Genomic DNA, 27,300 nt, shown 5'->3' on the forward strand with positions numbered 1-27,300 from the left:
AGTGTTTGTCTTTTAGGTATTGCCTTACTTCACTTAGCGCAGCATCCTCAACATTCATACATGCTGTAGCATGTGTCAGAATTTCCTTCCCTTTAAAGGTAGAAGTGTTAAGTATTTTGACTTGCACAAACATTTTTATATGGAGGGTATTATGAGATATCTAAAGACTCCATCCAATCTTCTCAAAATATGCATTATGAAAATGGGAACAATATTGAAAGTAAATTTCACTACAAAACAATCTCAGTGAAGAATATTCACTTGCTCTAATATTAAGGGCAGTATCAGAAGTACGTATAACTATCAACCTAAGTGACAGATGTGGACTTAAGAAGATTCAGGTATAAATTAGAATAGTTACATCACAATCAGCTATTTCTGCTCATTACAATTGGAGTGGTAAGTAAAAAATACTCTATATTGTGCCACTCGATTATGATAAAGATTTTGCCTGGCAATGATGAACCACTTTTGCCTAGTGAATATCCTCACTCAGATCACTCACTCTAAAGAATACTTAGTCTTCCAGAGCTCAGCAAGTGACATTCCATTCATCCAAGGTGATCTTAAAATAAGACATATAGGTTTCTGATTAAATATGGTAGATTAACCAAATGTGTTTTTCTTTGTTTACATCTGAAACCTTATTAAAATAATCAGAGAGTGATTTTTAAAAAGATATAAATCCACTAATAGAAAGAGAATGAAAGAGGTGATTCAACGGATAAGAAAGTCAACAATTTTTGGATGAAAGTAGATGATTAAATGAGATGACTCATTAAGTAGACAGAGGAAGCATAGCCTAAAGTTCATTTGGAGGGTGAGATGGCTTTGGATTTAGACGTGGGTGCTAGATAAAACCAGTGACCACAACAGTTGACCTTTCCCCATCTCCTAGTCTCAATGCACAGGCCAGCAGCAACACATCTATCCTCCAGGCAGGAGATAAGAAGGTTGTTCTCTAGATAAACCAGATGGCCCTAGGGTCTAGACTTCCACATACTAGCAATCTCCACCCAATAACCACAAATTGTAGCTTGCAAATAGCTGGCAAATCCTGCTCCCACCACCGAGAAATAGAGCTCCCTGTTTAGAATCTCTCATTTAAGTAGAAGTGACAGGCAAAGATTTTTTTTTTAAATCCTCAAATGAAAGGAACAACAAAAATAAACAGAAAGAAGAACATGAGGGAAGTAGAGGTAATATAAGGGAGAAAAATAAAAGAAACAGCCTCTAGTTTATATCTTCAGAGAGAACAAAAAAGATGTTATACAAGGAAACATTTGGAGGTTAAGAAAGAGTTTTTAGAATTTAAAAATAGGCCCTGGCTGGTGTGGCTCAGTGGATTGAGTGCTGGCCTGTGAACCAAAAGGTCGCTGGTTCGATTTCCAGTCGGGGCACTTGCCTGGGTTGCAGGCCAGTCCCGGTTGGATGGTCATGCAAGAAGCAACCACACATTGATGTTTCACTCCCTCTCTTTCTTCTTCCCTTTCCCTCTTTCTAAAAATAAATAAATAAAATCTTAAAAAAATAGAATTTCTGAAATCAAAAGATGTGATGAAAGAATTAAAATATAACAAAGAAAATACGGATTTTATCATAAGAAGTAATAGAAAATATGAGAATATGAGACATAGCATATGTCTGTTTAGAAATTGGCATTTAATGGCCTATGAGTAAAATCCAGCCCATGGTCTGTTTTTGTATGTCGCTTAAGCTAAGAATGCTTTTAAATTTGTTTCATATATATGAACATATATATGGAGCAGAGGCCATATATGGCCCCACAAGCCTAAAATGTTTACTATCTGTTCCTTTCCAAAAATTTTGCTGTCCCCTGATTTAGAAGGTCCAAAATCCAACTGATAGAAATTCCAGAGAGAAGAGATAAAATGGAAAGAAGAAATCATTAAAGAATTACATAAGAATAATTCCCAAAACTTAAAAGGATATGAGTCTAAGACAGAAAATGTGCATGGAGTATCCAGAACAATGAATGAAAACTAATACTTTACCAAAGAATATCACTGTGTAATTTCAGAACATCTGGGATAACGAGAAGAACCTGAAAGTTTCCAGATAAGATGGAAAAATAGGTCACTCACAGAAGAATAAAAGATCAGATTTACTGTTTTTTCTTTTCTTTTTTTTTGAGACTTTTTAACAGTTGTATCTGATACTAGGAGAAAATGGAGCAAGATCTTACAAATTACGATGGAAAGTAATTTTTAACCTTGAATTCAACATTAGAATATAGCTAATATTCCAATATTAGGAATAATTAATATAAAGATACTCCAGATTATGAACAGACTTTGAAAATTTACCTCCCCTGGTCCTTTGTTAGGGGTCAGTAGTTACAGATGTGCTCCCCTAAAATGGGAGAGAGAGTAAACCAAGAAAGGAGATGACGGAATCCAGGAAAGAGACTTCAACACAGCAAACTCACAGGAAACTCTCAGGAGGTTGGCTGAGAGCAAGACTGAAGATTAACTGGTCTGGATTAGAGTAAGAGAAGTAAAGAGAAATCCAGGAAAAAATGAGAGTGTGATAAGTAGCTTCCAAAATGATTCCAAATGATCTCTGACTCCTGCTAGTCATGTCCTTATATAACTCACTCCTCTTGAATATTGACCTAGTGAATCTGCTTCTAATAAACAGAATATGTGATACAAGAGTTAGGAGATTACTTCCATGATGAGGGTATAAAAAGATTCTTGCTCCCATCTCATTTGCCATCTCTTGCTCTGATGAAAGCCAGCTGCCATTTTTGTGAGCTGCCCCACAGAGAAGCTCATCTGGCAAGAAAGAGAGGAATGGTCCTGGCCAGAGCTGATGAGCAACTGATTCCTGTTAACAACCACTTGAATGAGCCTGGAAACGGATCCTCTCCTAGCCAGACCTTGAGATGACTACAGCCCTGGCAGACACCTTAATTACAGCCTCGTGAGAGATCCTGGGCGGCAGGACCCAAGTAACTTAAATCTGATGTCTTTCCCACAAAAATTTGAGACAATAAATGCCTGTTGTTTTAAGCCACAATGTTTTTAGGGCAATTTGTTCCACAGAATAGATAACTAATACAAGGTTACCTATCACTCATCTAATACAAGTTGAATGAATATCTAATATGATGAATCATCATTTGGGGGAAAAGGTCAAGGATAAGTAGGTAGAAAACTTTGCATATAAACAAAGAGCAAATAGAAGTTCCCAGAAAATCTCAAAGCTGCACTGGAACTTGAATCATAAACCAATTTAAATGCAATCATAGTTCATTACTCAGCTCAACTGTGAACAGTATTAATATAATCATATGGTTGTAAATATTGAATATAGTATTATTAAAAATAGGAGTGATATAAGGTGGAATAAGAAAACTAAATTCTTATTTATTATAATATGAAGTCACTGGGTAATTTCTGAGATTGCAAATAAAAAACAGCAGTTAAATACATTATTTATAAGTATGGAGGTATCTATCAGCATAAACAGCTAAAAAAACTGAAGATGATAAAACAATCTTTAAGTCATTTAGGGAGTAGAATTGTGCACCTAAAACCTGTATAATTTTCATAACTAGAGTCACCCAAATAAATTTAATAAAAAGGAAAAAAAGTTTAGGGAAAATGATTGATAACCTTGAATTTTCTACCCAAATAATCATTCAAAAAGTGAGGTGTTAATAATATTTTGAATTTGTCTTAGGCCCTTACTTGAAAGAACAGATAAAGGAAATTGTTTCAAGAAGGTAAATTAAACCAGAAGAGAACAGAATGCAGGAAACAACAGTGATAAAAAAAAAGGTGAAATATATTGGTAAACTAAGTAAGTTCTAAGTGTAAAAACAAACAAATGAACAAGAAACCCAACCAACCAACAAGAACCTCATTTGGCTTTTCAGAAAAAACAGTGAAACTGAAAAACCAGAAAATCCTAACAAGGAAAGATGAGTGGACAAAGTTAGGAAAAAAGTTAAGGCATCTTAAGATTCTTGTTTTACCCTGGCTGGTGTAGCTCAGTGGACTGAGTGCGGGCTGTGAACCAAAGTGTCGCAGGTTCGATTCCCAGTCAGGGTACATGCCTGGGTTGCAGGCCATGACCCCCAGCAACCGCACATTGATGTTTCTCTCTCTCTCTCTCTATCTCCCTCCCTTCCCTCTCTAAAAATAAATAAAAATAAAATCTTAAAAAAAAGATCCTTGTTTTAGTCAGGAAAAGGATAAAAAATAGTAAGTAATTTTATCCTGTTTGTGTGGCGTAGACGGCATTGCTTACCAGTACGTATCTATTTTTCCCCTTCCAGGGTACACAACTAAAGCACGTAAGCTTCCTTGCTTCTAGGTGGGACCACGACCTAGTCCTGGCCAATGGCAAAAGGAATGGTGGTGGTGAAAGTGATATATACCCCTTGCAAGCCTGGCCCCTAAAGTACCCCACATGGTTCTCCCTACTCTGTCTTTGCTTCTTGGTCAGGTAAGTGCAGAGGATGCAGTGCTGAGGACCCCTAGGAAACTCCTGAGACATGGAGCCACCAAGTTAAAGAATCAGTATCTCAGAATCAGCACCTAGAGGAGAGTTGCCCTATTACAAAAGTCTAATGAACTTTCCATTAGGCAAAAATGATTTTATTGTGCTAAGTTGCTAGGATTTCTTTGTTACCATAGCTTAGCCTACCCTGTTTTGGCTAATACAAAAATTGATACCTTGATATGAGGTGCTGCCATAATAAAGACATGAAATACATGGCATTGGCTTAGTGGTCAGGCAGTGAGTGGCAAGGATGCTGTTATGGTGGCTGGAAAGATGAGACCCATGGTATGCAGTGGTAAAATATGAGAAAACTGTCACTTGCAGTGACTCAGGTCTTCTAATAAGCTGTCAGCTCTAGAGGAAGAGTCTAGAAAACAGATTATTTGTAGTATGTGTTGATTTTCATTGTCTGTCTTTGCTAAGCTATTATTATAAGAAGGAGATGAACTCAGGAGAGAATTACCAAGTCTGTACATAGATATAAATGAAAATAAAAGGGGTTCAGACATTTGCAGAGTCAAAGTGTTGAAAAAGTTCATGCTTTTAGACCCCAAACAGTAGCAGATATATGAGAGAGGCCTAATAAAACCTCTGAGGTGAATCACAGTGCAACCCAGATTGTGGCAAAGACCAGACTGAAGGTATGACCTCCTCACTGATGGTTCCAGATGGCCTTAAGCCAGCAGCGATTAAACTGAGATCAGTATGAAGGCAAAGAAGCAGAGAAATGAGGCCGAGTTGATGATCATCTCTAGGAAATAACTGTTTGTAATTATTGGGTAATGGAACTAACTGGAAAGCAAATAGATCAGAAGCCTATACTGGTTTTTGAGAGAACTGTGATGCTGAGAAAAAACATGAGTCTTGATTAAAGAAGCTTTTAACTGTGTGAGACATGAAACACCTTTAGGCTCCCCAGTATAAGCAGAAAGCAGGACCTAAGCTGTTAATTCTATACAGCTCCCCCAGGAGGGTGAAACTTCCCAACACCCATTTCAGATGTGATTTAGAAACAAAGGGATTTCTTCCCAGACAGCAGAATTGGGTCATTGTCAGGGCAAGGGGCCTTCCCAATGCCAGCCCCATAGGAGTCCAATATTTGTTAAAGAGTAAGTGACTGCAGTATACCCCTTTTTGTTTCTTTTCTGACTGGAAATTTTTAATTGCAATTCTTCCTCCTGCTTTACTATAGTTTATGGGGCAGGGCAGGGCAGGGCAGGGGTGGGGAAGAAGATAACTTCCTCTTAGTTCATCAGTTGCCATGTTTGAAAAAGTTACATCTGACCCAATAGAGAAATCTATGCAGCATCTGGAGATCCTGGATCTTGAGTCAGAATGCAGTTACAGGATGGGACTTTGGTCATTTCCCATATGAGGAGGTGACTGTGTTCTGCATATGGGAAGAAGAAGGAAACTGATACTTGTCAACCAGAAGGACTGACTGTGGAAGAGACTGCTAGTGTTCATGAATATCCACTTCTCTCCTTCCTAACACGTAGCTACATTAACAGCTCTGCAATCTTTGTATCTAAAATCACATGATTGAGTTCTGGCTGATAGACTATCAACAAAACAAATCAAGCTCTGATTTATAGTGTTTGCCAATGTCCATGGTGTAAATACCCCTACCATCACCTATTTCAAGCAACCAACATGATGTCATTGACCATGGAGTCAGGAAGAGGTGCACAGTAGCCATCACCATTCTATAGTGTTTCCCACTTACAGATAGAAGAGATGTAAGTAATCTCAGGCATAGATAATAGTAAAATACAGTAAAAATAGGAAGTTTGAATAATTATTACCTTTGTTTCCATTTAAAAATTTTTTTAATTTAAAAAATTGAAAAATTAAAACATGCTTACATCATTTAATTTTTAACAATGCCTGTGTTTAACAATGACCTTGCAAAATGCCTAAAAATTTAATAGGTGGCTCTTGTGAGCTGTGATGAGTTACTCCAGCACACCACCTAGATCAGGTATGCCAATTACACACCTGGCCTCTAAACTTTGTAGCATAAACCCCTTCACACACCCTCTCTTCACTCACTGGCTGGCAACATAGAGGACCTAGCAGAAGACTACAATAATGCCCTAGGGGACCTGGTTCCCTGAGTCACTAGAGAGATAACCAGAAGTGTTGTCCTACTAAAAATAACCTACCTTAAACTTTGTGTGGGCAAAATATAAATGTTTATTGTATCAAGCCTCTTTAATTTGAGGTTATTTGTATAGCAAAAACTATCATGACTAATATACTTTACTGGGAATTTTAAACACTTAAAATAAAATGAAGGATTCACTCAATTATAGTATTAAAAAGAACTCTAAAATATAGCGGCCAATACTAGAAATAATAGTAATGTTATGTAACACATCCAATGTCAGCCATCTTCAGCATCATATCCAAAACTACTGCTATTACCCTTGCTTGCTTGCTTATCTTGACTTCCATCCACTGATAATTTCTGTTCTTTCCCTGTATAAATTCAGGGCTTAAAAATCTAAAAAAAAATGCCTTTGATGTCAGAGCTTCACTTATGATCAATTTATTTGACAAATATATGGGGTCAAAGACCAGAATTTCACAGTTATAGGTAAATTGTTGCTATTGGTCAGAAGACTTTTAAAACAACATCCTTCAGCTTTAAGATAATGCTGTAAAGATCCTGTTTTAATTGTAAGACCACTAGATATTAAGCTCTGCATCTGGATACTAAATCTTATCTCAACCAATTATCTTGTAAAGCCAAAATCTGTAGTTTTTTTTCAGCAAATATTTTGACAATACTTAGACCGAGCACAAAGAATCAGTGGGAAAAGCACTAAAAAGAACCTTTCACGGAAATTAAGAAATGTCCAGTAATAAATCAATGGAGTATAACAGAAAGCAGAAATGCCTTGAGAAACTATTTTTTTCCCCAGGCTGAAGTGTTCTAAAAATTTTAAATATAAACATATAACCCTCAGGTTGAAGGGTTCTTTAAAATTTCAAATATAAAGATCCAACCTAATGTGTATAACAGTCCAGAAAGTACAACAGGTAACAGCTTTGAATAAAACACATTTCTACAGGTGCTTTATCCCTATATTCACTCACCAGATATTCACTAGGCATCTACCATGTGCAAAGTATGCACAGGTTGGAGCAATAGTGGTGAATCAGCCTTCATGGAGGAGGTGGCAGGGAATTGCTCTATGGGGAGTAAGAAAAGAGCATCTCAAGCTTAGGAACTGGCCTGTACAAAGTGCAGAGCATATTGGAGAAATGGGTAATTGTGAGAAAACAGAAAAAAAATGTGAATACTGTTCTCTGCCCCCAGTTCCTGGCACAAGCTCCTAAAACCTTTGTAATTTCGTAAGTGATAAGGACACTAGGAACATCTCTTATTCTAATATTTGTCTTTGAGCCCATCCCTCCAAAGGACTCCTAAAACCTTGTAAATTCCTAAGTGATAAGAACACTAAAAGCATCTTTTGTTCTCATGAAGTGACTATAGGTGGCCTTCTGGATGGCTTTTGGATGTTGGCTGGTCACCAGAAAAACCAAGCCATGAGTAGAAGCGTGGAATTTTCAACCCAACCCTTCATGCTCCACAGAGGGCAGAGGGGCTGGAGATGGAGTTGATCATGCCTATGTGAGGAAGCCTCCATAAAGTTCCAACAGTAGATGGTTTGGGGAGCTTCCAGGGGGCTGAGCACATCCACACTGGGAGGATAATGCAGTCCAACTCCACAGGACAGAAGCTCCTGTGCTCAGGGCCCTTTTAGGCCTTGCCCTATGCATCTCTTCAACTGGCTGTTCATCTGGGTCTTTTATTATAAAATAAGCCAGTAAACATAAATGTTTTCCTGAGTGCTGTGAGCTGTTCTAGCAAATTATTCAAGCCCGGAGAGGGGGTTTTTGGAAGTTCCAATCTACAGCTGGTTGTTGGCAGAAGCATAGGCAATACCCTGAAGTGGGGATGGACCGAGGCAGTCTTGTGGGACTAAGCCCTTCGCCTGTGTGAACCTGATGCTGTCTCCAGGTAGATAGTGTCAGAAATGAGTTAAATTGTAGGACACCCAGCTGGCGTTGTAGAGAATTGCTTAGTGTGGGGGAAAGCCTGCCTCCATAATATTCAGTGACCAGAAGCCTCAGAAGCGAAGTGTTTCGTGTGAATAGTAAAGGAGACTAACAGGAGAAACACACAGTAGGGAAGAGCTGGGCTTCTCCCAACACAGGAAGGAAAATAGTTGTATTTCCCTTACAGTGAGGTACTAGGGGGTACAATTATATGAAATTCCCTAATGACATACTGAGGATTTTGGACCATGTTCTGCACACAAGGAGCAAATCATGGTAGGGTTTTCACTTGTGTTAGAAAGACAGCGCTCTGGCACTTTAAAGGGCTAAAACACAGAAGGAAGGACAGTAGGCAGTTGGAAGGCTTTTGTACTAGTCCAGGTGAGTCAGGGGCCTGAAACAGGACTGGGGGAATGGAAGGGAAGAGGCAGTCATGAAGGTGTCAGGAGGTGTATCCACAGGATTGCATGTGCATGTGTCGGAGGTATGTGAGGACAGGGGTACATTACACATCTGTAGCCTATGGGAACTGCTCAATGGGGACACCTTTACTCGAAATGGGAAAGATGAGCGAGGAAATGTGCACTCAGTTTTGGAAACACTGACCTGGAAAGGCCATAGTGCAGATCCAGATGGAAATAAGACACTCACAGATACAGCTTCAACTTTCCAGTCTTGAGTAAATTGTTTTAGCACACACTTGTTAAGTCAATTTAATACACATTTGTTGAGTCTCTACTACATGTCAAGAGAAGAACCTAGGTCTTGGCCATGTTGGGGTTCACAGTCCAGGAAGTTCTCTAGGAAAAGCAGCCCTGGGTTTAATGGAAACATAACCCCAAAAGGGGATTAGTGGAAAAAATTAAAGAAAAACATTGAAATCTGCCTAACTAGTAAAGACGTTTTTTCCATTTGCAATACTCTATGCTATTTCAAGATCAAAGCAGTAGACACATTCGTGTATTACTTTTGGAAGTAAACCAGCATGCTTTAGAAAGTAACTTGAAAATATATATATATCAAGCGCCTTAAAAACCATTATACTCTTTAAATCAGTAATTACTCAGGCTATCCCAAAGGAAATGATCTCTAATTTTAAAAAAGCTTTCTATACAAAGATATTTACCACAATGGTATTCATGGTAACAGTTTGAAAATTAGCTTAGGTGCCCAGTTACAGTGGAATGACTCAGTAAATTATGACAAATCTGCTAGATGGAATATTAAACAGCCATTTAAAATGATGTTTGACAAAATCAATGAACAAGAAGAACAGAAACAGACTCGCAGATACGCAGGACATTTTGACGGTTGCCGGATGGGAGGGGGACTGAAGGGATGGGTGAAAAAGGTGAAGGGGTTGAGAAGTACAAACTGGCAGTCACAGAATAGTCACGGGCATGTCAAGTGCAGCGGAGGAAGCATAGCCAATAATATTGTAATCACGATGTTTGGTGTCAGATAAGTACTAGATTTATCGGGGTGATTACTTAGTAAGTTATATAATGTCTAATCACTGGGTTGTACACTTACAACTAATATAAAATTGTATGTCAATTGTAATCAAATAATACAAAATTATTTAAAGTAAAAAATGATGTTTGATAGAAGTTTGTTACTTAAGTTATAATGTTAAATGGAGAAAAATGATTTTTGGTATCATCACAATTACATTAAAAAAAAAGAGCGAAAAGCCTATAAATAGAAAAAGAACAATAGAGGAAACACCACAATTTTAATAGTGGCTGTTTTTAGGCATTAGAACTTGTTTTTTCCTTATTTGATCCATTCTTTTGCATTTTCCAAATTTTCTCTCATAAGCATGTAATGACTATTTAATTAGAAAAATAAGCTCTAGCTAGCAAATACAGAAAAAAGACTGATGAGGACTTAGTGGCACTTTGCCCTGTGCCTTGCGGGATGCAGAGGTGGATTTGGTGCCTCAAGCTCTGCAGGGACATTTGGGGGACCAGGTTCTCTGAACGTTTGTCCAGATGCCATAAGACATCCCTTGAGTTGTTTCTTCCATTGGTATTTTCCCTTATTCACTGTCTGCTTTGGAAAAGGTCAGATCACCTAGTAAAATTACCCTCTGGTCATCTTCACTCAGAGATACAGACTGTTCCCCAGAACCAGCAATTTCCTGGGGACTGTGTCTTTTCTCCTTTTCCTGCAGCAGCTTCTCAGACTCAGCGAGCCCAGAGCAGGTGGGGGAGGGGAGCGGGAAGTAGGTGATTGCTCTGAGACACACATAAGCCCATAAAGTCTGAAAGGTTAAGCAAAGACTGAGGCATGAAGAATGTAAATTCTCCATTCAACAATAACCCCCCCCCCACTTCTTAAAATGGACAGAAAGGGTGCAAGATGACATTAGGCACTTTAAAATATGCAAAATTAGGAGCTGGTGCAGACCTCATTAACACCCGCCTCCAACATCATTAAGATGTTTCCAAGAAAATTAATTGAAAGACTCATTAAAAATAAATTAAGAAAAATGTGTTGCAGAGCGCCTGCACTCAGCTCATAAATCACAGCTCAGAGCTCCGGCCCGCTGCTCCGGCAATTAACTCCAACCTATTTGTTTTATTCTGACTGTGAAAATTAGAAAGCAGACGTGGAGATTAGATTAGGGCCGTCTGTCAAGCGGAACTTGAAGTGAATATTTTAGGATACAAAATGGAAACCAGGAAAACAAAGAAAGCAGAGATTTCATTCTGAGGAGCTTGTCTTTGAAAAGTGACAGGCAGATGAAGGGTGTTTGGAAGGAGGGGTAGGGGAAGGAATACATATGCTCAAGAGGCAGGAAGGGCGGGGGAGACAGAAGAACAGACGTTGCAGCTATTCTGACCAGGAACAGCACAATGCATTTGCCTTATAAATATAAATATCCGTATTTCAGTAAAGATGGCATTGAGACATGAAATAGGTGTTCCTGATAATACTGGCATATGTCATATTTTAATGTTTAGACATACAGCCATTTGGCCTAATCACTCAAAACAGTTATTGGTCTCCTGAAATATGTTATATATCAGTGATGCCTACATGCTCCTCTACATGATGTGAAATATGTCAGTCCTTTCTGTGTATCTCTTACTTCACAACACAATAAAAAATTATTGAGTAGCGGGCACTTCGCTGGCCTAATTCATATATGTGATCTCATTTAACTTTCCTATCTCTAAAGAAGAAAACCATCTTACAAGATGTGGAGACTGAGGCTCAAAGTCAAGTGATATGCACGGGAGTTACTTGGCCAGTAAATGGCAGAGTTGGGATTTCAAATCTAAGACTGGTGCAGCCCTCACGACACAGCTTCTTCTCACTCAAAAGTACACACGGGCTCACTGCATTTTTCTTTCTAATTAGAAATTAAAAACTTATATAAAATTATATATAATAATTATAGAGAAAACAAATGTATATACTAAAAGATTTTATATAACAGGAACAAATTGGGTTTGTGTTCCTGGTTCCTGGCCACACAGCTCCTAAAACCCTTGCAATCTCAGCGGTGATAACAGTGTCTTAAAAATATACATACATATGTTTCAGTTATACAGCATGGTGATTAGACAATTATATGATTTACAAAGTGATCCTCGTGATAATTCCAGTACCCATCTGGCCCCATACATACTTATTACAATGTTCTTGACTATATTCTCTATGCTGATCTTTACATCCTTGTGACTATTTTGTAACTTCTTATCCCCTTTACATTTTTCAACCTTCCCTCCCAACCACTTCCCATCTAGCAATCTCAGTCTGTTTACTGTATCTATGAGTCTGTTTATGTTTTGTTTTTTTTTTCATTTATTTTATTCTTTGGATTCCACATATAAGTGAAATCATATGGTATTTGTCTTTCTCTGACTTATTTCATTTAGCATAATATCCTCTAGGAGGTCCATCTACGTTGTCCTAAAGAGTAAGACATCATTCTTTTTTATGGCTGAGTATTATTCCATTATATATATGGACCACATCTTCTTTATCCAATCATTTATTGACGGGCACTTGAGTTGCTTTCAAATTTTGACTGTTGAAAATAATGCTGCAATAAACATAGGGGTGCATATATCTTTTTGAATTAGTGTTCTATATTTCTTTACTATATTCTCAGAAGTGGAATTGCTGGGTCATAAGGCTGTTCCATTTTTAATTTTTTGAGGAACATCCACACTATTTTCCATAGTAGCTGTATCAATTTGCAATCCCACCAACAGTGCACGAGGGTTCCCTTTTCTCCACATCTTCACCAAGACTTGTTTGTTGATTTACTGATGACACCCATTCTGTGGGTCACTGTATCTTTTAAACCTCAGATTAGAAAGCCTTTATGTTCTTCCTTTCTTTCCTCCCTCCCCTCCTTTATTTTCTCCTTCCACAAAGATATATTGCAGAGCCACAATATGCCAGGCACAGTACCAGGTCTATTGGGGCACAATGTTGGTCTTGTTGAGTTTGGAGAGAAGAGCACTGGTAAAGTCACTGCAAATGTGAGGACTACTGTAGAAGACATGCTAAGAACATTGTCCAAAGGGAAGCAGAGGCTGTGCATCACTCAGGTCAGTTACTGAATGCCTACCATGTACCTGCACTCAGGATCTGGATGTTATACTGCTGGTTTTCCTGCTTACTAGCTGTGAGACCTTGGATAAGTTATTTGACCCCTCAGTTTCCATATCTATAGAATGGGGACAACACTAGTACTTACATCAGTTTGATTTTGAGGGTGAAATGAGAAAATCCATTAGAAGCCCTCAGCAAAGTGCCTGGCTCAGAGTAAGCACTGAGTAAATGTCACCGGGTATTATTTAGAAGTGACATTTAAGTTGGCTCTTAAAAGAGCAGTAGGAATTTAATCAGAACTCCATTTCTGAGGACAGCTGCAGCCTTATGGGTGGTATTTAAAATAGTGTGGATCTTTCAAATGAGAGAAAGTGAATAATCTTGGATAATAAGAGCCAGGCCAGACTGTCATGACGCACAGCCTGACCGGCGAAAATTCTGCTGCTCTGGGCTGCAGGAGGAAGAGTGGAATATGCAGCAGGGAACGGAATAGCTGGAGCCTTTGCTTCCTTTCCTCCAAAGCATCTCAAAGGCACTGGAGCAGAAAACCCCATGGATAAGGGAGAAAGGTTAAGGTTGAGGAGGTATATCCTATCACTGAATTTTCACAACTCCTTCCTACCTTGCCTGGAAACAGTTATGGATCAGTAGTTAGTGGACCAGTATCAGTAGCCTTTGGAAATCCAGTGATAGTGAAGTGGATTGTAGTCTATTTTTCATTTTGTTTTAATCTAATTTTCAAAAGACTGGGTATAATTCTTGGCTATAGGTCTGTCGGCCTATCCTTATTTGTAAGGCTGTAATAAACCAGAAGATGCCAATACCCAAGTTGATACTCAGCTAGATGTTCTGATATGGTCCTAAACAGTTGTTTGTAGTTGGTGTTCCTCATGGACCACTCAGCAACTGCACCGTAAGGAGTTATTCAGCATTTTGAATATCACCCCTGCCAATAAACAAGACTGGACTAAGGCAAAGTTTGAAATATAGAAAACTTGAGAATGAAATACTTCCTAATTAGTAGGAAGATTACTAGGCAACACTAGAAATTACCTTTGAAAGTTTTCTATCTCTACCTTGAAGCTTAGAAATCTGTCAAAGGGCAAATAGCTTGGAATGGCAGGTATTGTAAGGCAGGATGAATTTCACACCCTTTCCAAATGACAGATTTTGACAGCGGAAAGGAAGTAACCATACATGGCCCTGATAACAGAAGACAGGTACTGCACTGAGCTCTCCGAAGCTAAAAAACAAGCAAGCAAACAAAAGAAACTTATTTCAAAAATTTTAAAGGGGTGGACTGATAATAGCAGTATTTGAGAAGCTGAAGAAGCATCATCTTCAACTCTGTCCTCTCCTTGGCCCCATGTCCAAGTAGCTGACATGTTCTGTGGATTCTACATTGTCCATATCTTCTATCTCTTCATTCTACCCCCTTTGCCTAAGTTTGGCTCTCTCTTGTCTCTTGGGCTCTTGCAAAGACTCCTACTAAGTTTCCTCTCCACCAGCCTGACCTCCTTTACTCCACTGACAGACTTACCGTCCTATAACACAGATGTAATCATATCATTCCTCTGCCTCAAGTGTTTGACATGTATAGAGTGAAGTTCAAGCTTCCCAACTTGGTCACCTCAAATCTAGCCACTTGTGATCTAGCCACAAGGCATATCTTTCACTACCTCCTCCTTTAGTAATTATACATTTTTTACTTTTTTCCACTCATTATTTCTTAAGCACGCCCTATATATTTCCCATGGCTTTACTTCCCCATTACCTTTGTCATACTTGCCTCAATTCACCTCTGGCTAACAATGTTAATCTCACCTTCAATGCCTAATCCAAACACTCATTTTCATAAAGCTTTATGACTTTGCCTCCCCCAACCTTAGAAAGAAGTAATTTACTTTTAGAGTCTGTACAGTGTCTGCCAGTACTTGTTGAATGATTCAGCTTTTGAATAGCAATTACCACAGTGTCTGTTACAACTCAATTGTTTACAGTATGTGCCTTGGTCTGTCACTTCACTGGATTCCAAGCTCCCTAAAGCTACGAAGCATATCTCGTTTGTTTTCCAGAGTATCTAGACCTTGTACATAGTAAGAGCTCCTTAAATTTTGTTATAATTTACTTAAAGTGAAAGTTAAGTGCTTTGACACATTATTTATTTGTTCTGTGTTACTTATGTAAATAAACAGAATTTTACTCTTGATAATGGAGAATTAACGGCATCTGTAGATTAATTTACTTGTGAGACACAGTGGCGGAGCTGAGGCCATCTCCTCAAATTCTGGTCCAGTGCTCTTTGATCCATTGTAATTTATCCACATGTCAACATTTCTCAGAGAACTAGAGCACTTCACAATAGTTATTTCTTTAACTACCTACAAGGAGATAATCTACTGGAGAAGCAATGTTTGAGTAGGATAAACCATGTACCCTTCCCTTTCATATGATGTACAGATGGTAAATTGGTACTGATCATGTATAAAACACCCTTTTTTTTCACTTACTCTCTGAGATCAAGCTTACCACCTTGGGTCACCCCTTCATCTCAGGACAGCAGGGAATTTAACAAGTCAATAGCCCCTCACCAAATCCTAGAAGCTTTTACTTAGACATTATCCTCTTCACATAGCCTATAAATGCTGGGTGAATAGTTGTCACATTAGGGCTGTGCTGCCAATAAACAAATCACCACAGTTTGTTCTATTACTTGAAGGCCACATGTGCACCACACACACACACACACACACACACACACACACACACACACGCCGAGTAGCCATGTTATGGGCTAAAGTGTTTTAATAATGACTCTTCGAGATGTCCTACCTAATTTCTTCCTGTCAGTGCTGCCTGTCTACGAAACAGGGTCATTCCCAGCAGGAGAGTACACCCTATGCTATGGAATCTACCCTTTCTGTTAAACTACATATTTTAATGCTATATTATCCAACTGGGCTGGCCCAGGCTTTGTGACCAGTGACTGAGTATTCCACTGGGAATTCTTTGGTTAGAAGATTATCCTGGGATGTAGCTATCCTTTGATACCTCATAGGTATTACCTAGTGGTTCCTGTGATAATAATTTGAGCAATTAGCATGGCCAGTGGCTTTGGACTGATTTACCCTCTTAATCTCATATGCAGGTAGGAAAAATTTAACTGCCCTGGTTCTGTCACAGTCCAAATGATGCCTATGTTTCCGCTGCTTAGTCAAGCATCTCTGGGGTTAATTTTCATTAAAATGACCCTGACACTAATGACAAGTGACTGTTTCTGCCCCCATTTGCAATTTTATAATAATGTCCTTTTGTTTGCTTCTCACTAAAGGATACAAGAGACATTGCCGAAAGCCTACATTTGTCCGCATTACATACATTCTTAATTTTAATTTCAGAATTGTTTCTTTAAAAGAACCTTGCCTCTCTTTTAGAATACGAAATATATGAGGACAGAAACCATATTTTTTTATAACCAGTACTGTAGGTAGTTGAAAGGATAAAACAAACAAATAACCAAGCAAAAAATTCCAAATCTGAATTATCAATATTCTGGGAATTTACAAATAAGCATTTGTGTTTGTGTCTGGCTACAACATATTGTGAGAGACCTTTTATGAATTCCTTAACTCCTTGATTTACATCAGGGATAATAATGCTCATCTCAATAGGTTTTAGTGAAAATGAGATGAGAAAAATTTTTGTGAAAGCATTGAATGGTGCTCAGATGTTGAATGCATCTGAGTATATTATCATATTATCAGATAGCCAAGATCAAATCAAAGAACCCACCTTAAATGCCCATGAAAATGTAACGAAAGCAAAAAGAATTTAATGTATTTCTTTTATGCCCTGCCTGATTTCATCTGTACTAAAGAAAAACAAACCTATCAAATTTGCTTTATTTATGATTTGTATAGAGGACCCATGGACAAGGACAACGGGGGTGAGGGGGAGGACTGAATGTGGGAGAAGGGGGATGGGCAGGGCAGGGGAGAGCAATTGGGGAAAAATGGGGACAACTGTAATTGAACAACAATAAAAAATTTTTAAAAGAAGAATTTGTAAAGACTATTTACCTTAAATTCCTAATTTCCTAGGCAAAGAAACTAAGATCCAGAGAATTTAACTTCAAGGTTATGACTAGTAATTAGCACAGAGTTCCCTTTACATCCTACACATATGATGGTTTGCACAGTCGCTCTGAAAAATGTTTTAAAGAATGGATCCTTCCTCTTGAGCCCCCGGGCAAAAACGGCTGACATAAACATTTTTAATGTTTCCAATGGTTAAAGGAAAAACATACTCATTAAAGAAAATTTGGAAGAAGAGTATAAGAATTAAAATTACCTATAGTCATATCACTCAGTGGCAAATATTTTTGAACATTCCACTATGTTTAATAAAATTAGAATAATTATTCTATACACATTTCCTCCATATCATTAGTCTTTGAAAATATGATTTCAAAGGGTTTCATGATATTCCTCCAAGTGGTCTTATCACAGCTGGGAGACAGAATGGCATGTCAATGAGTCGGGTTGGAGATGGAATTCTGGCCTCACGTCTTAATAGTTGGATGATGCAAACCTAGCCACTTACCCTCATTAAGACACCATTCTCACATCGGCAAAATATTGATAATTCTCACCTCAGGTGGTTTCTATCAAGGTTAAATGATGTAGAATATATAAGTACTTAGATTTGTGCCCCCCACACAGTAAGCATTCAAAAATTTATTATTGTTATTATTTTATCATGCTCTTATTATTGGACACTTAGATTGTTTTCAGTAACAAATAAATACCAGGTGAAGTATTCTCCCATAGCCATCAGTGTAATCTTCCTGAAATATATGTCTGTTATAGTCACTCCCTTGTTTAAAGATCTCCCATAGCTCCTCATCAAAAGTTTTCAAACTTTCCTTTCAGCAGTGGAGCTCTTCATGTAAATATATTAAAAGAATGTTTTTATTATATTTTATTGATTATGCTGTTACTGTTGTTCCGATCCCCCCCACTGCCCCTCCCCACCCAGAACCCCCCACTCCCTCAGGCAATCCCCACACCATTGCTCATGTCCATGGGTTATGCATATAAGTTCTTTGGCTACTCCATTTTCTATACTGTACTTCACATCTCCATGGCTATTCTATAACTACCTATTTGTACTTAATCCCCTCACCTCTTCACCCATTCCCCTATACTCCACTCCCATCAGGCAACCATCAAAACAGTCTCTGTATCCAGGATTCTGTCTCTGTTCTTATTTGTTTAGTGTGTTTTTTAGATTCAGTTGTTGATAGATATGTATTTAACGCCATTACATTGTTCATAGCTTTGATCTTCTTTTTCTTAAATAAGTCCCTTAAACATTTCATATAATAATGGTTTGGTGATAATGAACTCCTTCAGTTTTTTTTGTCTGGGAAGCTCTTTATCTGCCCTTCCATTCTAAATGACAGCTTAGGTAGGTAGAGCAATCTCGGCTGTAGGTCCTTGCTTTTCATGACTTTGAATTTTCTTGCCAACCCCTTCTAGCCTGCAGTGTCTTTTGCAAAATCAGCTGACAGTCTCATGGGAATTCCCCTGTAGGTAAGTAGCTTTTATTCTCTTGTTGCTTTTAAGATTCTCTCTTTATCTTTAACTTTTGGCATTTTGTTATAATGTGTCTTGGAGTGGGCCTCTTTGCATCCATCTTGGTTGGGACTCTCTGTGCTTCCTAGGCTTACATGTCTATTTCCTTCACCAAATTAGGGAAGTTTTCTTTCATTATGTTTTCACATACATTTCCAATTTCTTGCTCTTTCTCTTCTCTTCTGGCACTCCCATGATGCGAATGTTGGGATGCTTAAAGTTCTCCCAGAGGCTGCTTACTTTATTTCTTGGATTCTTTTTTCTTCTTGTTTTCTGATTGATTATTTTTTGCTTCCTTATGTTTCAAATCATTGATTTGATTCTCAGCTTCATCCACTCTACTGTTATTTCCCTATAAATTGCTCCTTATTTCAATTACTGTATCCTTTGTTTCTGACTAGATATTTTTTATACTGTTGAGATCCTTACTAAGTTCCTTGAGTATCCTTATACCCAGTGTTTTGAACTCTGCATCTGATAGAGTGCTTATTTCCATTTTGTTTATTTTTTTTTCTGGAGTTTTGATTTGTTCTTTTATTTGGGCCGTGTTTTTTTGTCTCCTCATCTTGGCAGCCTCCCTGTTTGTTTCTATGTATTAGGTAGAGCTGCTGTGACTCCCTGTCTTGGTAGTGTGGCCTAATGTAGTAGGTGTTCTATAGGGTCCAGTGGTATAGCCTACCTTATCACCCAAGCTGTGTACTCAAGATGCACGTGTGGGCTGAGTACACCCTTCTCTTGTAGTTGAGTCTTGATTGCTCTTGGCAGGTTAATAGGAGGGATTTACCCAGGCCATTCAGCTCCAGGACTGGTAGTGACTATTGACCACCAGCCTCTGCCCTCTGTGGAGAATTAGCTGTGCCAGGGTGGTGGTACTTCGATGTGGCCTGTAGCTATCCACTGGATGTGCAGGTGCTGGGGTTTCTTGGGTGGTGGAGGCCAAGGTCAGCCCCTACCTATGTTCTTCTGAGGTCCACCCTGCATGAGTTATAAAGCAGTCTGACATGGATGCTACTTGTTTTGGGCTTGGAGATGCCCAGGCAAGCCAAGCTGTGGATCTAGGCTGGCTGCTGTTAGTGCTGGGCCTGGGGCCACTTAGCAAGATGTATAGAGGTTGGTATCTCACTGAGGCTGACTGTTACTTATTTGAGAGGATTTAGAAATCTTTTTAAAAAGATTTTTATTTATTTATTTTTAGAGAGAGGGGAAGGGAGGGGGGAAGAGGAAGAGAAACATCAATGTGTGGTTGCCTCTCACACACTCCCTACCAGGGACCTGGCCTACAACCTAGGCATGTGCCCTGACTGAGAATTGAATCGGCGACTCTTTGGTTTGCAGGCCAGCACTCAATCCAGTGAGCCACACCATCCAGGGCATGATTTAGAAATTTGTGAAGCATAATCCAAGACCAGCCATTCATATGTAAAAGTTACTGGGGTGGGCTCATGAGTTGGGTAGGATGGAGTCTCATGGTATCTCTAGGGTGGGGCAAACAGTGTTAAACAGGTTGATGGAGTCTCAGATATAGCACCTGCCTGCTAGCTCTGTGGTTCCATGGGTGGGGAGGAATCAGCAAAGAGACAATGGCCTTTGCCCACCTTTCTGTCTGGGAAAAAGTTGTCCCCCAGTTCTCGCCTCAATGCCAGGCACTTCAGTTCCTCCCTGTATGCCACTGGTGCCCTTCAAACTGCTACCTCAGTGCTGAAGCTTAGAGAGAGGGAGTCTGAGTAAGTCCATGTATGTATGCTTTAAGAGGAACTGCTTGGGACTCCAGAAGTTACTTTTAATGACTCAGTCCCTGCTGGTTTCCCCAGCTGGAAGTTATGGGGACTTACTTTCCTGGTACTGGGACCCTGGTCTGGGAGGCCTGGTGTGGGGCTGGGACTCCTCACTCCCAAGATATCCCTCCCAAATTTTTATCTACCACACATGGATCTGGGGCCATCCCATTCCGTGTCCCCACCCCTCCTACCAGTATGGCTGGATGTGGTTGCTTTAATCCTGTAGTTGTCAGACTTTAACTAAATTTCTGAGAGTTCTGAGTGATGGTTGATTTATAGTTTGGTTGTAATTTTGCTGTGTGAGGAGGTAAGCAATGTTTACCTACACCACCATCTTGACTGGAAGTCTTCTTGTAAATATCTTAAGTAAAACTTCCAAAGGAATTTGGTTGTGCCAGGGCTGGGGTTCAGAGTCTGAACCAATTCCCAGCCCCACCCACCCTTCTGCTGACGAAGTCTCCTAAAGCTTCTGTGAGAGACACTGGGGTTACTCTGAACAGAATGGGAGGACTTCTGACCTACAGAGTAAAAGCGAGGCTCCAGAACATGGTGTATGACCTCTCCCAACTGTCCATTCCTGAAAGACCCTGAGGTCCCTGATGTAATTTCTCTACCTACCACTTTGCTTATGTTGTTGCCTCTGTCTGGAATGTCCTTGCCTCCCATCTTCTCAAGGTTAACATTACAACCAGCTCAGCCTGTGCATCCTTCCTCCAGGAAGCCTTCCCTACTGTAGGCTTCTGAGATCTTCCTCTTCCCTGTTTCCATGATAGCCAGTCAAGTTCTCTATCATTATAGGTATAAATCTGCCTGATGCTCTGGACTGGGAGCTGTTAGAGGGCAGAGACTGTTTCTTATTGATAGTTGTGTTCCCAGTTCCTAGCATAGTGTCTGGGACTGGTAGATGCTCATTAAAAATATTTGTTTAAAAATAGTGTGGAAAAATTTCCAGGTGCCTCTCTATTTCCTTAGGATAGTTTTGAAGAATCAAGATTATTGGGTGAAAAAGGATGAACATTTCCAACCCTCTTGATGTATACTCTTGGTAAGATTTATTGCAAAAGAGTGGTTTGACATGCATTTGAAACACAACTCTCTCTCCTGTGTCCATTAGTGTTTGCTATTTGTATTTGGGACTATGTAGCTAAAGGAATCAATTTTTGAACCATAAAAATGGGCTATTTGGGGGATGCCTGGTTTGGCTGAGGCAGACAGAGATATCAGCATTTAGAGTGCCAGTACAGAGGAGAACCCTAAATATGGTGCTATGCAAAAGCATGTCTTACTAGATGACTGGGGATGCTAAATGCTGCTAAAGTACAGGGACTCAGGCAGTTTCCATCATGCAATTCTCTGAGTCTATTTTCTCACCTGTTAATGGGTTTTAATTATATCTCTTAGGGGGTCATGTGATGACTGAATTGAATCAAATGGGCTGATGCACATAAAATCCTAATACATATACTCGTGTTATTTTACTAACTGTGAGTGGGGAGATCGGGACAGGGAGTTGGATAATCTGTACTGCACTGGAAGATAGAGATCAGTTCCAAGTTTAGGAAACATTTGACCTGATCTATCTGATCAGCTTTGCTTTTCATAGAATCCTATATTGTCCATGTGTACACTATTAGGCTATAACTGGATTATACTATTTTATCACATGAAAGATAAAGAAACCATAACTATTAAAAATCTTAAATTTTTAAGGGGAAGTTGAAGAAATTGAAATGGCTCTAACACACTTTAAAATATTACATTTCTGTATGTTCTCATTCAGCTCTATACTCTTACTTATAAGCTCATGACTTAAAAAAATCCAGATCTATAAACCAGACTTTTTCCCTGAGTTTCAGATTCATTTCCAATTGCCTGGCTGTCACACTGGTAAACTCAGTGTTCTCAAAGCGAAACCCACCACATCACATCTCCCCATACTTCTCTAAACTTGTTCTTCCTCCTATCTGCCTGTCTTATCACCACCTACTCAGTTACCCCATGCCAAAAATTTGAGAGTCATCTTCAACTTTTCCTCATTCTTACCGTCCACATCTAATTAGTCACCAAAATCCTGTTGTTCTAATGCCTAAGTGTTTCTCACAGTCATCCTTTCTTCTCCATTACCACCGTCACCATCCTAGATTAGCCCTCATTATTTCTTGCCTGGATTACTGTAGTAACCTCCTAACTTGTCTCCTTGATTCTGGTCTTGTGTTTTCCATTCCAACAATCATATCCCTGTCATGAACATATAATCAATCTGGATGCAAAGAAGCTGTAAATGGCGATAGATATCAATGTCTTCAAATCATGTTCTTTAAAAAATATGTTGTCATAGGTTAAGACATAATCAGTTAAAACATAGTTCTCCTGGAGACAGGTTGACTGCTCAGCACAAGAAATCAAATGAAATATAAAATGAACAATGTATCAGTTCACTTGAAATAATACTCATGGAGAACCAACATTTATTGGATTGTGCAGAGATGATGTAAGAGTTAGTAATGCTGAAGGGCATAGTGGGTTAAGATGAACTTCTCCAGCTTGACAATTCTAGGAGCCAAAGTCACAACCAACAGTAACAAACTTTTCTATCTCCCAAAGTACAAATACATTGTTAAGGTGGCTAGAAGGGGACTTTATCAGCTTCATGACCACAATGAACCCCCAAATACCAGGGGCTTTAAAAAAGGGTGCAACCAGTGCCTGAAGACTTTAACACACCCACTCCCTACAGGTTAAGGAGGAGAAAACAATCTAAGTTTAGAATGTTTAGATAACATGGCGGTGAGTATAAAATGGAACAAAGTCTGGGGAATGGAATAATGCGAGTAAGACTAGCAAACAAGTATTGAGATGAGACATAGTATTTTGATTATTGTTTCCCAAACAATCTATGGTAAAGACCAGTTCTTTTAAAAAATGTCCATACCATTATGGGCAAGATTTTTATAAAACATAACAAAATACTAGAAGAATAAAATGTAAAGGGAATACAAAATACCAGGTCTTTCTTTTATGACTAGATTACTCAGACATAAAAGTACTGCGAAGCTGCTATAAAATTTTCTAGTACTTATTTCATCATGACCCAAAATGGCAAAGACTTTTTTCACAAAGATATATTTTTGGGAAGACATCAGTCTGTTGTTATTAATATTCTTGTATTTTTCTTTCAAAGATCAAAACATTTTGGCTATTTGGGTCTTGGAAAACTTCCATCTCTGACCAGGTCAAGTTGAGACCATCTCTATAAGAAAATACCTATCCAACCAGTGAGCTTCATGTCAGACTCTAGAGAAACAATACCCGTGTGGATTAAAAACTCTCATCAGAGAATATATAAGCTCTGACTATAACGCTGACTGTATTGTTTGGTGATGGATTTTTCAGTCAACCAACCATTAAGAATGTCCCTCCATCCCACCAATAACTCAATCAATTATCATGATGTCTGATTTGATAGGCTGATAGTCACAGTAATAGAAACACTAGTGATAGTGCAGGTTCCTTTAGCTTGTACTGAACAATAAATATCCATCAAGCATGAGCGACATGCAGGCTTTTCTTGCTGTCCTTATTCTAAATACAAGGGCAGCTGTCTCTTTGAAAAGGCATGTATAGTCTATGCTTAAAAAGCAGATGGAAAGATCTCAGCTAAGAAATGTTCATGAAGCAGAGAGAGTGAAAACAAAGGATGGACAGATTTTTATTTCTTACCTTTAATATCTGGTTCAAAGATAAACGGTTCTCATATTGTGCCATGAAAACCCTATTATAAGACATTTAAAGAGACTCTCATGGGCTGTTTCTCATTATGGCCAACAGTGAAATGATGGTTAGTAACTTCAGAAATAAGGAAATTGATATAATGCACAGAGAGAATATGTATTCCTTTTTATATTAACTTGAAGGGACTGACATGCAGAGTTTGGAGGAAAGAAAGCTTAGGGAGATGGCCTTCAAGCAGGTGAAAAACAGAATCCCATGGAAATGGGAATTCAGGATGGCAAACATGCACTGAACACATTCTAAGCATTGAGGATGCAAAGTTAATAAAATGCTGTCTTTCTTTTCATGGTCTGGGGTCAGAGGTAGATGTGTATACAAATAATTACAAAATGATGGGAGACATGCAGAAATAGGAAGGTGCATAAAGGACAGATGCTGTATAGAACACAGAGTGATGAAGTCTGCCAGGTAGAATTGTCATAAGAAAATAAAAAGGTTACAAAGTAATTTATATTGGTAAAATGACCCTAAAATGTTAGGTAAATAATTTCTAGAAGTTGCTAAAGGGAAACTTAAGGTCTAATTTACCTTAAGTCAAGTATGCACATAAACCTCCCACTTGTAAGGATGTACGTTGAAAACTGTTAGAATAATCACCCTTCACCAAAAATTATACATGCACCTACTAACTGCCCTGTACTTGAACCCAAATCACTCAGCAAAACTCGTATGCAAGTAGAAACATTCTGAGTGCATACTGAAGGGATCCACAAAAAGGCAAATAATAATGAATGAAAAGAATGAGCTCTGCATGCCTTAAATCCTCACAAGTTTGTTCCCAATTATTTTATTTTTTTTCATACTTTTGTAAATGAATTTTTTCTTAATTTCATTTTTGGATTTTTCACTGCTAGTATATAGCAATACAACTGGTGTTTGTATATTGATTTGGAGTCTTGAAACACTGTTGAAGTTCTTTACTTACTTGTAATAGTTGTGTTTTTTTGGATTGTTTATGATTTTCTATATAAAAGATATATTATCTGAAGGTAAAGATAGTTTTACTTTTTCTATTCCAAAGTAGATGCCTTTTATTGCCTAATTGCCTTGGCTAAACCTCCACCCAGTACAATGTTGAAGGGAAATGATGAATACAGACCTTTTGCCTAGTTCCTGATTTTAGGGGGAAAGTATTTAGTATTTTACCACTAAGTATGATATTAGCTTTGGGATTTTGCAGATGCCTTTTTTCAGATAGAGGAACTTTACTTTTAGTTGTAGTTTATTGTCATGATTTTTCTGTTCTTTTTCTGTTTTTGAATTTAAAAATTGCATTGCTTAAAGTCTGGCTTTTGTAGGAAGGAAGATCATGTTTTTAATTAGCTCATGGATTTAGGTGAAGAGCCCAAGAAACAGAATGTTTGTAGTGTGCTCTAGTTTCTATTGGCTACATTTAACAAGGTAATAGAAGAGAAAGATCAAAAAAGAACTTGCAGGTTTGTAAATGGGATTGAAAAATGCAACTATTTTTCCTTTACAAACAACAACAAAAAGTAACAGAGAAATGTTTTGAGCAATAGGCTGATTTTTAAAAAGCCTCACATCTAAGACCTAATCAAAATCATGGCCATCACTTCTGCTGAATTCTCTGAATTGATTTGGTGGTGCCCATTAAAGTTTTCAGTTGGACAAAGTGACAGAGGGAGAGAAGTGATGATTAAACCACAACATGGCTAAGCTTCTGCTTGGAAGTGGTATCTATCACTTCTATCTACATTTCTTTGGTAAAAGAAAGTAGTATGACTGACCGTAATATCAAAGAGACAGTCTCCCCCATATGGAATGATGCTGACAATCACGACGAGTGGTATGTGTAATCACAACATAACAAAGGACAGCAAATGATGAATAAGAGTATTAAAATCTGCCACAGCCTGTTCCTTTGGACAAATATTGCTCCCCTTTTATATGCACAATACTTTCATCTCTTCTTGAAAGAAGGCACCTTAAAGTGTCATCCAATCACATTTCAAATTTAAAGCTCTGACTCTCAGATGGCTCCTCTTGATACAGACACTTAGGAAGTAACAAGCCAAGTTACTTGCCCCACGTGCCCAACATACAGTGGTGGAAGAGGAACAGGGTAACTAGTCTCCCATTTAGAAAGGGGAAAAATGGAAATTATACAGCAGTCACTGATTCACTGCAATTCTGCAGTCTCTATGGGATTACATGGTAAAGGCCCCCTAGGGTGGGGACTGTTCTTTGATTGGGCTCTTGTTCTACTCCCCAGGGGAGCTTCTCAGTTCATTGTTCTCCTTGGCTCTGGGAGGTCCCTCTTCTCCCCTCCCCCATTATCCTCCTTGGCCACATCTGAAAAGAGCATTGAAAAATATGCTCTCCATTGTGGCTCAGGCTGCTTTCTATGGAAGACTGGGGACTGTAAGGCCATTTTTGTCTCAAACAGGCATTAAAAGACAAAAACAAAACAAAACAAAACAAAAAAACAAACCCCAACTAGGTTGGTGTCTCTATGGGAAGTGCTGAAATCTTTACAATTTTAAATCTTCCAATTCTATGACCATGGGATGTCTTTTTATATATTTAGATCTTTAATTTATTTCCAAACATTTCATTGACAGTGTATCTTTTTCAAAAACACAGTTGGCTTTGTATCTGTTTGGTCCCAGTCAACTCTGTGTGAATAACCAATTGCTCATTTCCTTTTTGAGACACCTTGCTAGACTAGATTACAGAACCAGTCATTAGTCAACCCATGGGCAACATCAGGGACCATGACATACCTCTATGTTTTGAACATACCATTAGAAGTGGGGAACTCATTGTATCAGTAAAGATCATCTCCAAAACTAAGCCTATTTTCTAAAATAAGAACTATTCCTTCTGGTCCAGTGGTTTCCTACCAGGGGTAATTTTGTTTCCCAGGGAACGTTTGGCAATGTCTGCAGATATTTTAG

General features: G+C 38.6%; 1 pseudogene; it reads left to right on the top strand.

Moving 5' to 3' along the window:
• LOC123806122 overlaps positions 1 to 27,300 on the top strand; it is a 131,805-nt pseudogene that overhangs the window by 17,797 nt on the left and 86,708 nt on the right.

The sequence above is a fragment of the Phyllostomus hastatus genome, unplaced genomic scaffold, assembly GCF_019186645.2.
Source record: "Phyllostomus hastatus isolate PE091 unplaced genomic scaffold, TTU_PhHast_1.1 phas_scaffold_345, whole genome shotgun sequence".
NCBI lineage: Eukaryota > Metazoa > Chordata > Mammalia > Chiroptera > Phyllostomidae > Phyllostomus > Phyllostomus hastatus.